Source organism: Pristiophorus japonicus, chromosome 1, assembly GCF_044704955.1.
Source record: "Pristiophorus japonicus isolate sPriJap1 chromosome 1, sPriJap1.hap1, whole genome shotgun sequence".
Taxonomy (NCBI): Eukaryota; Metazoa; Chordata; class Chondrichthyes; family Pristiophoridae; genus Pristiophorus; species Pristiophorus japonicus.
In genome coordinates this window covers 10392770-10403956 of record NC_091977.1, presented here as the reverse complement: position 1 = coordinate 10403956, position 11187 = coordinate 10392770, and the positions used below count along the sequence as shown (strand labels likewise).

The 11187-nt window shown below is 49.8% G+C and overlaps 1 non-coding gene across 1 annotated transcript; it reads right to left on the bottom strand.

Moving 5' to 3' along the window:
• Positions 1–2600: 2600 nt before the first annotated feature.
• trnak-uuu (transfer RNA lysine (anticodon UUU)) lies at positions 2601–2673 on the bottom strand. The gene has a single exon. It is a non-coding gene; the product is annotated as a tRNA-Lys (tRNA).
• Between the last annotated feature and the right edge of the window lie 8514 nt (positions 2674–11187).

Below are 11187 nucleotides of genomic sequence, written 5' to 3'. Positions count from 1 at the left end.
TTCCTCTTCATTATCAACCACACAGCCAATTTTAGTGTCATCTGCAAACTTCTTGATCATACTCCCGATATACAAGGAGCACTGACATCTCGGGTGGTTGTGGGGCTGGAGGAGATTACAGAGATAGGGTGGGGCGAGGCCATGGAGGGATTTGTAAACAAGGATGAGAATTTTGAAATCGCGACGTTGCTTAACCGGGAGCCAATGTAGGTCAGCGAGCACAGGGGTGATGGGTGAGCGGGACTTGGTGCGAGTTATTACACGGAGAGAGTGCTGTGGCTCTAATAAGGTGCTCAATCTAAGTAGGAAATTACCGAAATAGTTGAGTAGACCAAGGACGCAGCTCCGTCACATTCTGAGGCTTGGGTGCATTTTTCATGGCCTTGGTTTTTGAGTCCGTCAGTCTGATACCATCATCAGCAATTTTCCTCCCCAGGAATTCGGCTTCCGGTACCATGAAGACGCACTTTGAGCGTTTCAGCCTGAGTCCCACTTTGTCCAGGCGATATAGAACCTCTTCCAGGTTGTTCAGATGTTCGGGGGAGTCACAACCTGTGACAAGTATGTCATCTTGGAACACGACGGTTCTGGGGACGGACTTCAGACTCTCCATGTTCCTCTGAAATATGGCTGCAGCTGAGCGAATTCAAAAAGGGCACCTGTTGTAGATAAACAGTCCTTTATGAGTGTTGATGTACGTAAGTTTCTTTGACGTGTCGACCAGCTCCTGTGTCATGTAGGCCGACGTCAGATGCAGTTTTGTGAACGACTTCGCCCAGCTAGTGTTGCAAACAGGTCATCATCTTTCGGTAATGGGTATTGATCCTGTTTCAAAACATCGGTTGATTGTAAACTTGTAGTCACCACAAATCCTGACAGTGCCATCACTTTTCAACACGGGAACAATGGGGCTGGCCCATTCGTTAAATTCAACCAGTGATATGATCTCTTCACGCTGGAGTCTGACCAGTTCAATTTCTCCCTCATCATGCGAGGAACTGCCCGAGCTTTATGATGGACGGGTCTTGCATCTGAGTCCACGTGGATCTGCACCTTGGCTCCCGTGAAATTGCCGATGCCTGGTTCAAACAGTGAGAGAAACTTGCTCAGTACTTGAGCACATGGAGTATCATCCACCGACAACAACGCTTTGATCTCGTTCCAGTTCCATTTTGATTTTTTCTAACCAGTTCCTGCCAAACAGCATTGGACCATTGTCTGGAACAATCCATAACGGTAAATCGTGAACCACTCCATCATGCGACACCTTGATTACTGCACTGCCAATCACCGTTATGAGTTCTTTAATGTACATTCGCAACTTGGCATTGATTGGACTCAGCTTAGGCCTCACAGCCTTAGTATCCCACAGCCTGTCGAATGTCCTCTGGCTCATTATTGATTGACTTGCACCCGTGTCCAATTCCATTAAGTTTTAAGTTTTACATTAATCATTATTTGTTGGCTCCTTGTTAGGAATGAATACAGTCCATATACTTCCTCCTCTGGTATCTCGTATTGCATATCCGGATCCGCGTTAGACTGGTCATCATCCTCCACATGGTGTGTCGCAGCACGCTTGCTCAGTTGCGGACACGTGCGCTAGAGATGCCGCACTCTCGAACATCCTTTACAAATATATTGTTTAAACAGGTAGGCCCTGCCATATGCAGTTCTGCCAAACAACGATACTATCTTGTTTACAGTACTTGCTGAGTTCTGATTTTTCAGTGATGTCTGCTTTAAGCATTTGTCCGTCGTCATGCATGATTGGGCAATCGTGATGGCCTTGTTCAAATCCAGCGTCTCCGCCGCCAGTAGCTTACGCAGGATCATCTCGTGGTTGATGCCGATTACAAAGAAGTCTCGCAGCATGTCTGCCAACGCAGTTTCGAATTTACACGGTCCAGCTAGGCGTCTTAGGTCGGCAACGAATTCCAATACATCCTGGCCCTCAGAATGAACGTGCGTATAGAATCGATATCTTGAGATGATGATGCCTTCATCTGGTTTGAGATGGTCACGTACCAGAGTGCACAATGTTTCATAGTCTTTGTCCGTTGGACTTAAGGGCGAGAGGAGATTCTTTATGAGTCCATAGATTTTCGGACCGTAAATCATGAGGAGGACCATCCGGCGCCAAACTACTTCTGCCTCATCTCCATTTTATTGGCCACGAAGTACTTGTTCAAGCGGGCGACAAACTCTGCCCAATCCTCTCCCTCCACAATTCCAATTGTGCTCATTCTTGCATGCAAAGGTTCTTGTTACCTCGTCGCCAAATGTTGTGTATGCAATAACTCGATACTATAAACTCGGAACAGGTACAAACCTGGCTCTACTTTATTCGGGCCCAAAGTGATCACATTGATAAATGGCTGGCCTTTTATATCTGGGCTGCGCGCACACCCCAATGAACTCCAACAGTGGCACCACCTGGTGGTTAGTAAACTCAAGCATACATCCATGAGACTGCCTGCAATGCAATCAGCGACCTGGCTTCACAGCCGTCGCCCTCCGACAACAGCACGCTCTGCTCCCTGCAGTGGCCTGCCGATGAGTAACATAACGACTATGCTCGCCTTTCCCCAAAATTGTAACACCCGAACAGGGACTTGAACCCTGGACCCTCAGATTAAAAGTCTGATGCTCTACCGACTGAGCTATCCGGGCCCTGCGTCAGCTCAGCCACAATTTCTCCCTCGACCATATGAACAGGTCTGAGTGCTGAGGGTCGGAGGTTACTGCCTGCAAAGTGGTTGCTGCTTCTCCCAGTGTCAGTGCACAGTGAGGCTGGTTTCCTTTCTCGGAGCTGTGAGGGGGTGTTTTATATATAAACGCCCGCCTCTTGCCTGCCTCCCTAACCCAGCTTCTCTCTGACCATCTTCTAGCCAGGTTCCATCAAAGTTGTGGTTTGCCAACCGATGTTCCCTCTGACGTTGTTGGGGGAGGGGCCCCATGGGCGGCCCATTCCACGTTGTGTTTAGAAGCCGGTAAGCTCCAGCCACGCAGTGTTCCCAACTCTGGTTGGACACATTCCTGGAGCGTTCTTCGCCTGACCTCTGACCTCCAACCACCCCGCCCCCCCCCCCCTCCCAATTGCCGCTCGACGCCTCTGTCCTTGCAACGCTCCACCTCCCTCCCCCTCCCACACACACCAAAGGCTGGAAATTGGGTTGAGGGTTTTTGGAGGCGGTAATGTCGGGCGGGGATAAATTTAGCGACGGGAAACAGTTTGCGTCGGCAGCCAACAGATTCAGCCGCTGGGCCCTGACGGTGGAGCGGAGCGCCAAGGGAGGCGTTCCTCACTTATCTTAGAGCGCTAGGCCGGGGGAGCAGCTGAATATCCCCAGCTAAAGAGCCGGCTCCGGAGAACCTGCACAGAGGCCTTCCTGCAACAAAAAATCACAACAAAAAACACAAAAAACTTTCCCGATAAATGACTGACCCCAAATAAAGGTCAATCGCAAAACAATGGACAATAAAACCAATCACACTTGCCTCATGCAATCATTCCTTCCCTCACCGCCCCAGGGACAGCTCTGCACACCAACTTTCTCTGGCAGGGTCACTACAACAACAACAACTTGTATTTATATAGCGCCTTTAGCTGAGTGAAACATCCCAAGGTGCTTCACAGGAGTATTATGAGTTAAATAATTTGACACCGAGCCGCATAAGTAGAAATTAGCGCAGGTGACCAAAAGCTTGGTCAAAGAGGAAGGTTTTACGGAGCGTCATAAAGGAGGAAAGAGAGGTAGAGGGGCCCAGGCAACAGAAAGCACGGCCACCAATGGTTGAGCGATTATAATCAGGGATCTCAGGAGGGCAGAATTAGAGGAACATAGAAACATAGAAACAGCGCAGATGAAGGCCATTTCAGCCAATCGTGTCCGCGCCGGCCGACAAAGATCCACACAGCCCTCGAGGTTACATATAAACCTATGAACAATGAACAATGGCGGGAAGGTAAAGAGCATCCAGCCCAACCAGTCCACCCCACACAACTGTGACATCCCTTGCACTGAAACATTCTACACTCTGTTATGTATGTAAACATTACCAATGTGTAAGACTTGCCACCAGGGTGCGCACCTTTGGGAGACCCAAGGGTCACCTGCACACTCTGGGCAAGCAGGTATAAAACAGCAGTGTACCATGCTGCCTGTTCACTCTGGAGAGACCACGGTCACAACAGTTTGAGCTTAAGATGTACAATCTTGTGGAGTTATTCGCAAAATAACAATTGGCGACGAGTAACAGATCGCGAACTTTCACGCAGTATGGCTGTCATTGGTATTCTTGAGAGATTTGTTAAGGGTGATGATTGGGAAGCCTTCATTGAACGTCTTGACCAGTATTTTGTGGCCAATGAGCTGGAAAAGGAAGAAACCGCGATCAAGCGCAGGGCGATTCTCCTCACCGTTTGCAGGTCCACGATATATGGCCTCATCAAAGATCTGCTAGCAGTGACAAAACCAACTGAGAAGACATATGAAGAGTTATGCACACTGGTTCGGGAACACCTCAAGCCGAAGGAGAGCATCTTGATGGCCAGGTATCGCTTTTATACGCACCATCGCTCCGAGGACCAGGATGTGGCGAGCTATGTCGCCTATGGGACCGTGCGTATTTGCTGGATTTTGCGGGGAAATGTTGCGAATTTTTTTCGTGCTTAGAATCGGCCACGAGGTCATTCTTCGCAAACTGCTGTCTGCCGAATCCCTAGATCTGAGCAAGGCCATCACGATCGCCCAGGCTTTTACGTCCACGAACGATAACACTAAATAGATATAATTGCAGCATCAGAACGCACCGGCAAGTACTGTGCATAAAATAACGCCTTCAGCAGGCAGAACTGTACATGGCAGGGCCTACATACCCGCAGAGGCCAGACCTAGGATGACTCAGAGCCCGCCATGAGGCGTGAATGTGAATCCATTAGCACCATGTTGGCGCCGCGGTGGTAATTATCGAGTCTATCAATGTCGATTCAAGCACTATGTGTGCAAGGGCTGTGGAACAATGGGGCACCTCCAGCGAATGGGCAAATGTGCTGCGACTCACCACGTGGCAGAGTCGGCAGAAGATGACCGATCCGGCGAGGATCACGCTAAACGAGTAAGAGAGGCAACTCAACCTGAGGCTGAAGAGGAAGTGTATGGTGTTACGTATTGAATAAAGAGTCTGACCAGATACTGTGAGCTCAAAGTAAGGTGTGACCGTAGTCCTTTATTATAGGTCTCCAGAGTGCCTCTTATGTACAGGTGCTCCCAAGGGATTGTGGGATCCTGTGGGACTCCAGGGGATGAGCCCTCTGGTGGTTAAACAAGGTATTTACAGGTTTACATATATAACAACACTCCCCCGCAAAGTCAATAGTGTAACAATTTACAATGTGAGTCGATCTGGGGCCTTCCTTTCCCTGGTTGATCGTCTCGGTGCAAATGCTGGTTTTGGTGAGTCGTTTGTTGGGCCTTCGCTGGGCTGCTGCGCAGCTGGCCTTGCAGGGCAGCTGGGTGTGGTGAGTCCTGTTGGGCTGCTGCGGGTGATGGGTTCTGCTTCGTGGTCAACCGCTGGGTCGGTTGCCACTTGTGTGTGTGTTGTAGGGTCAAAAAAGGTAGAGTCTATTGTGGGTTGTTCTGGATAGTCCGTGAATCTGAGTTTGGTTTGGACCAAGTGTTTCCTGTCGGTGAGTCCATTTGAAAGTTTGACCAGAAACACCCTGCTCCCCTCTTTGGCCATGACAGTGCCGGGAAGCCACGTGGGACCTTGTCCATAGTTCAACACAAATACAGGATCATTAATCGATTTCACGTGACACATTTGCGCGATCATGATATGTATTCTGTTGAAGCCGCCTGCTCTCAACCTGTTAGTGCAGATCAAGGTGGACTAATGAGAGCCTTGTCTTAAGTGCCCTTTTCCTGAGCAATTCAGTGGGGTAACCCCAATGAGTGAGTGGGGTCTTGTGTGGTAACTAAGCAGGACTCGGGATAGGCGAGTCTGCAGTGAGCCTTCAGAAACCCACTTCAAGCTCTGCTTGATTGTTTTTACTGCTCTCTCTGTCTGACCATTGGACGCTAGTTTAAACGGGGCAGATGTGACATGTTTGATCCCATTAAAGGTCATGAACTCTTTGAACTCAGCACTGGTGAAGCATGGCCCATTGTCGCTCACAAGGACATCAGGCAGGCCGTGCGTGGCAAACATGACCTGCAGGCTTTCAATGGTGGCAACGGACGTGCTTGCCGACATTATCTCACATTCAATCCATTTGGAGTACGCATCTATAACCACTAGGAACATTTTTCCCAAGAACGGGCCTGCATAGTCGACATGGACACTAGACCATGGTTTGGAGGGCCAAGACCATAAACTTAGTGGGACTCAATGGATACATTACTTAACTGTGAACTTGTGTTACATTTGTGCACGCAGGACTCTAAGTCTGCATCGATACCGGGCCATCACACGTGGGATCTGGCTATCGTTTTCATCATTACAATGCCTGGGTGGGTACTGTGGAGATCACTAATGAAAGTGTTTTTTGGTACCACTACCCGATTACCCCATAGAAGGCAGTCTGCCTGTATAGATATCTTTGCGCTGCTGGTACGGCTTTATTTCTTCCTGCATTTCTAACGGGACACTGGATAAACTCCAGTGGAGCACACAGTTTTTTTACTAAGGACAGTAAGGGCTTGTCATGCATCTCACACTACTGTACATAACTGTATCTTACCATGCTATATATGACTGTAACTAGATATGACCTGTAACCACAAGCATACCTTGCCACCAAGGGTGCACTTGCAGGAGACACTGCATACCTGTTCCACACAGGTATATAAAGGCAGGTCTCAGGCAAGTGTGGCATTCGAGAGCTGTGAAATAAAGGTGCAGGTCCTGTGTGACCTTGACTTCAGCATGTGCCTCGTGTAAGTCGTACTGCAGGGTCAGGACTTAAAGTGGCGACTAGGATCACAGAATCCACAGAATGGCGACCAACGGCTCAGATGAGAAATACAATGCTGGAGATAATTGGGAAGACTTTATAGAAAGGCTCCAGCAAAGCTTTGTAACCAAAGACTGGTTGGGCGATGATAAGGCAGACAAGAGATGAGCCCATCTCTTGACCAGCTGTGGCTCGAAAACATACGCCTTAAGGAAGGACCTGCTGGCACCCGAGAAACCAGCAAGCAAGTCGTTTGAAGAGTTGAGCACACTGGTAACAGACCACCTGAAGCCAGCGAGCAGCCTACACACGGCCAGACACAGGTTTTACAACTACAGACGCTGTGTGGGCCAGAGCATACCTGACTTTGTGGCGGACCTTCGGAGGCTGGCTAGTTTATGTGAGTTCTCCGATGAACTAAGGAGAGAAGTACTGAGAGACTTTTTTATTGAAGGAATAGGCCATGCAGGCATATTCTGAAAGCTCATAGAGACCAAGAGCTTGACCCTAGAGGCAGCAGCACTGGTCGCACAGACATTCTTGGCAGGAGAAGAAGAAACGAGGTTGATCTATACTACGGGTACGACAACTAACGAAACATCGGAACAAGGGGTTCACAGCGCGAAACAAGCCACTACCTCCACACACAGACAAAGGCAGGAGAGCAGGCCTTCAACAGCAGGCAGTGGCACCAAGGGCATCAAGGGCCACATGAACGGCCGTTCACACCTCATCAACCCACAATGCGAGCAATCAACTACAAACAGAGAAGCTCAAGAGAGATCAGCCAGTCGCAGCTCATTCTCAGGAAACAATGGAAGTGGTCTGCGCTGGAGATGTGAGGGAAGGCACTCAACAAGGGGGTGTCGATTTCAGCATGCCGTTTGCAGAAACTACAACTATACAGGGCATCTGACCCACATGTGCAGAAAAATAGCAGCTCGGCTGGTATACGAATCGGAAGGGTCGGAAAGCGGACCAGAAGACGGTGGTGACAGTGCCCGGGACACCGAGGTACAGCGAGTCAACACGATCAATGGCCACTGTTCTTGCAACAAGACGCCGCTAATAATGATGAGGGTCCTACTCAACGGAATACCCGTCAACATGGAACTGGAACCGGGAGCAAGTCAATCTCTCATGAGCGTTCAACAATTTGAACAGCTGTGGCCGCACAAAAGCAACAGACCAAAACTCATAAGGATCGACACCAAACTAAGGACCTATAATAAAGAAATCGTCCCAGTCCTTGGCAGCACCATGCTCTCAGTCACACACAAAGGGACAGTGAACCGACTTCCCCTGTGGATTGTCCCTGGAGATCTACCAGCACTGTTGGGGAGAAGCTGGCTGGCAAAACTAAATTGGAAATGGGATGATGTTCATGCCATGTCGTCAGAGGAACGGACCTCCTGCTCAACAGTTCTAAGTCGATTTGAGCATCTCTTTCAGCCAGGTGTGGGCATCTTTAAAGGGGCTAAAGTTAGAATCTACATCACACAGGATGCTAGACCAGTCCATCACAAGGCTAGAGCTGTGCCTATGTGATGAGAGAAAAGACTGAACATGAACTGGACCGACTTCTGCGGGAAGGCATTATCTCACCCATAGAATTTAGCGACTGGGCAAGTCCCATCGTCCCCGTCATGAAGCCTGATGGATCCGTACGAATCTGTGGGGATTATAAATCTACCATAAACAGAGTTTCCCTACAGGACCAATACCCGCTGCCAAGAGCGGAGGACCTATTTGCCACATTGGCTGGAGGAAAACTTTTCTCGAAACTAGATCTCACATCTGCGTATATGACTCAAGAACTGACCGAAGAGTCTAAGCTACTCACCACCATCAACACACATCGAGGCCTTTTCATGTACAATCGATGCCCATTCGGCATCAGGTCAGCAGCTGCTATATTCCAGCGCAACATGGAGAGTCTGCTCAAGTCCATCCCGGGGACGGTTGTGTTTCAAGATGACATACTCATCACGGGCAGGGACACCGACTCCCATTTCCGCAATTTGGAGGAAGTACTAAAGCAGTTGGATCGGGTAGGCCTAAGAGTTAAGAAATCCAAGTGCCTGTTTCTCGTGCCCGAGGTTGAATTTTTGGGCAGAAGGATTGCCGCTGATGGAATCCACCCAACAGAATCCAAAACCGAAATGAATCGCCTGGCACCCAGGCCCCGGAATGTCTCGGAACTGCGCGCCTTTCTCGGGCTACTCAATTACTTTGGGAACTTTATGCAGAACTTGAGCACGCTGCTGGAGCCTCTCCACGTGCTACTCAGGAAGGGGTGTGATTGGTTATGGGGGGTGCCCAAGAACGCGCCTTCAATAAGGCACGCAACCTTCTATGTTCCAACAGTGTTTTGGCTTTTTTTACCCAGGTAAAAAGCTGGTTCTTACATGTGATGCGTCAGCATATGGGGTCGGGTGCATTTTACAGCATGTCAATGGTGCGGGTAAATTACAACCTATTGCTTATGCCTCCAGGTCACTTTCACGGGCGGAACGCGGCTACGGTATGGTGGAGAAGGAGGCGCTCGCGTGTGTGTACGGTGTCAAAAAGATGCACCAATACCTTTTCGGGGCCAAGTTCGCATTAGAAACCAACCATAAACCCCTCACGTCCCTGCTATCAGAGAGCAAGGCAATAAACGCCAACGCCTCGGCGCACATTCAACGGTGGGCACTCATACTGGCATCTTACGACTACACAAGGCACAGACCAGGCACAGACAACTGTGCCGACGCACTCAGCAGGCTACCCCTGGCGACCACGGAAGGGTCCGACGAACAGGACTGTGAGATAGTCATGGCAATCAATGCCTTTGAATCCACAGTTTCGCCCATGACGGCTCGCCAAATCAGAGCCTGGACGGCCAGCGACCCCACGTTATCCTTAGTCAAAAGATGTGTCCTAACCAGTGACTGGGCAGAGGCTCACGATGCCTGCCCTGAGGAGATTAAACCTTTCCATAGGCGCATGCATGAACTATCACTACAGGTAGACTGCCTGATGTGGGGCAGCCGAGTAGTTATGCCCTTGCGAGGCAGAGAGGCGTTTGTCCGGGAGCTCCACCGCGAGCACCAGGGGATCGTTCTCATGAAGGCCATAGCCAGATCCCACGACTGGTGGCCTGGCATTGACGCAGACTTGGAGCTCTGCGTCCGACAGTGCACCATTTGTGCCCAGCTCAGTAATGCCCCCAGGGAGGCCCCCCTAAGCCCCTGGCCCCGGCCCACCAAACCGTGGTCGCGGCTGCATGTAGACAACGCAGGCCCATTCATGGGCAAAATGTTCCTTGTAGTCGTTGATGTATTTTCAAAGTGGATCGAATGCACCATTTTAAACTCGAGCACTACCTCCACCACTGTGAAGAACCTTAGAACCATGTTTGCAACGCACGGCATTCCTGACATATTGGTCAGTGATAATAGTCCGTGCTTCACCAGCGCAGAATTTCACGATTTTATAGTCGCCCACGGCATAAATCACGTAAGACGGCACCTTTCAAACCGGCCTCCAATGGCCAGGCGGAGCGAGCAGTGCAAATCATTAAACAAGGCATGCTTAAAATCCAAGGTCCCACGCTGCAGGGCCGCCTGTCGCGACTGCTGCTGGCATACAGATCTCGTCCACATTCGCTGACTGGGATTCCCCCCACACAACTATTGATGAAATGGACCTTAAAGACCAGGCTCTCGTTAATCCTCCTAGACATGCATGAAATTGTTGAGGCAAAGCGCTGGAAGCTAACTGAGTACCATGACAAAAATTCGAGGGGGAGACGGAATGAGATAGGGGACAAAGTGTTTGTGCTAAACTATGGCAGGGGTCCCAAATGGCTTGCAGGAACAGTAACAGGCAAGGAAGGAAACAGGTTACTGGTTTTACAAATGGACAATGGCCAAACATGCCGGAGGCATGTAGACCAAGTAAAAAGTAGATTCACCAACAACACTGCAGAACCAGAGGCAGACTACAATGTGGAACGCACACCACACCTGGTGGACAGACAGAGGGAACAACCTGAGGAAAGGGCAACCTCAACAGACAGCCCAGGCGAGACACCAACAATCATACTGAACGAAACAGACAGCCCAGGCGAGATACCAGCAATCACACCGCAAGGAAAATAGGCACCAAGGCAAACAACTGAACCACAACTAAGACGCTCCACATGAGAGCGTAGACCACCTGAGAGACAGAATCTATAAAAGTAA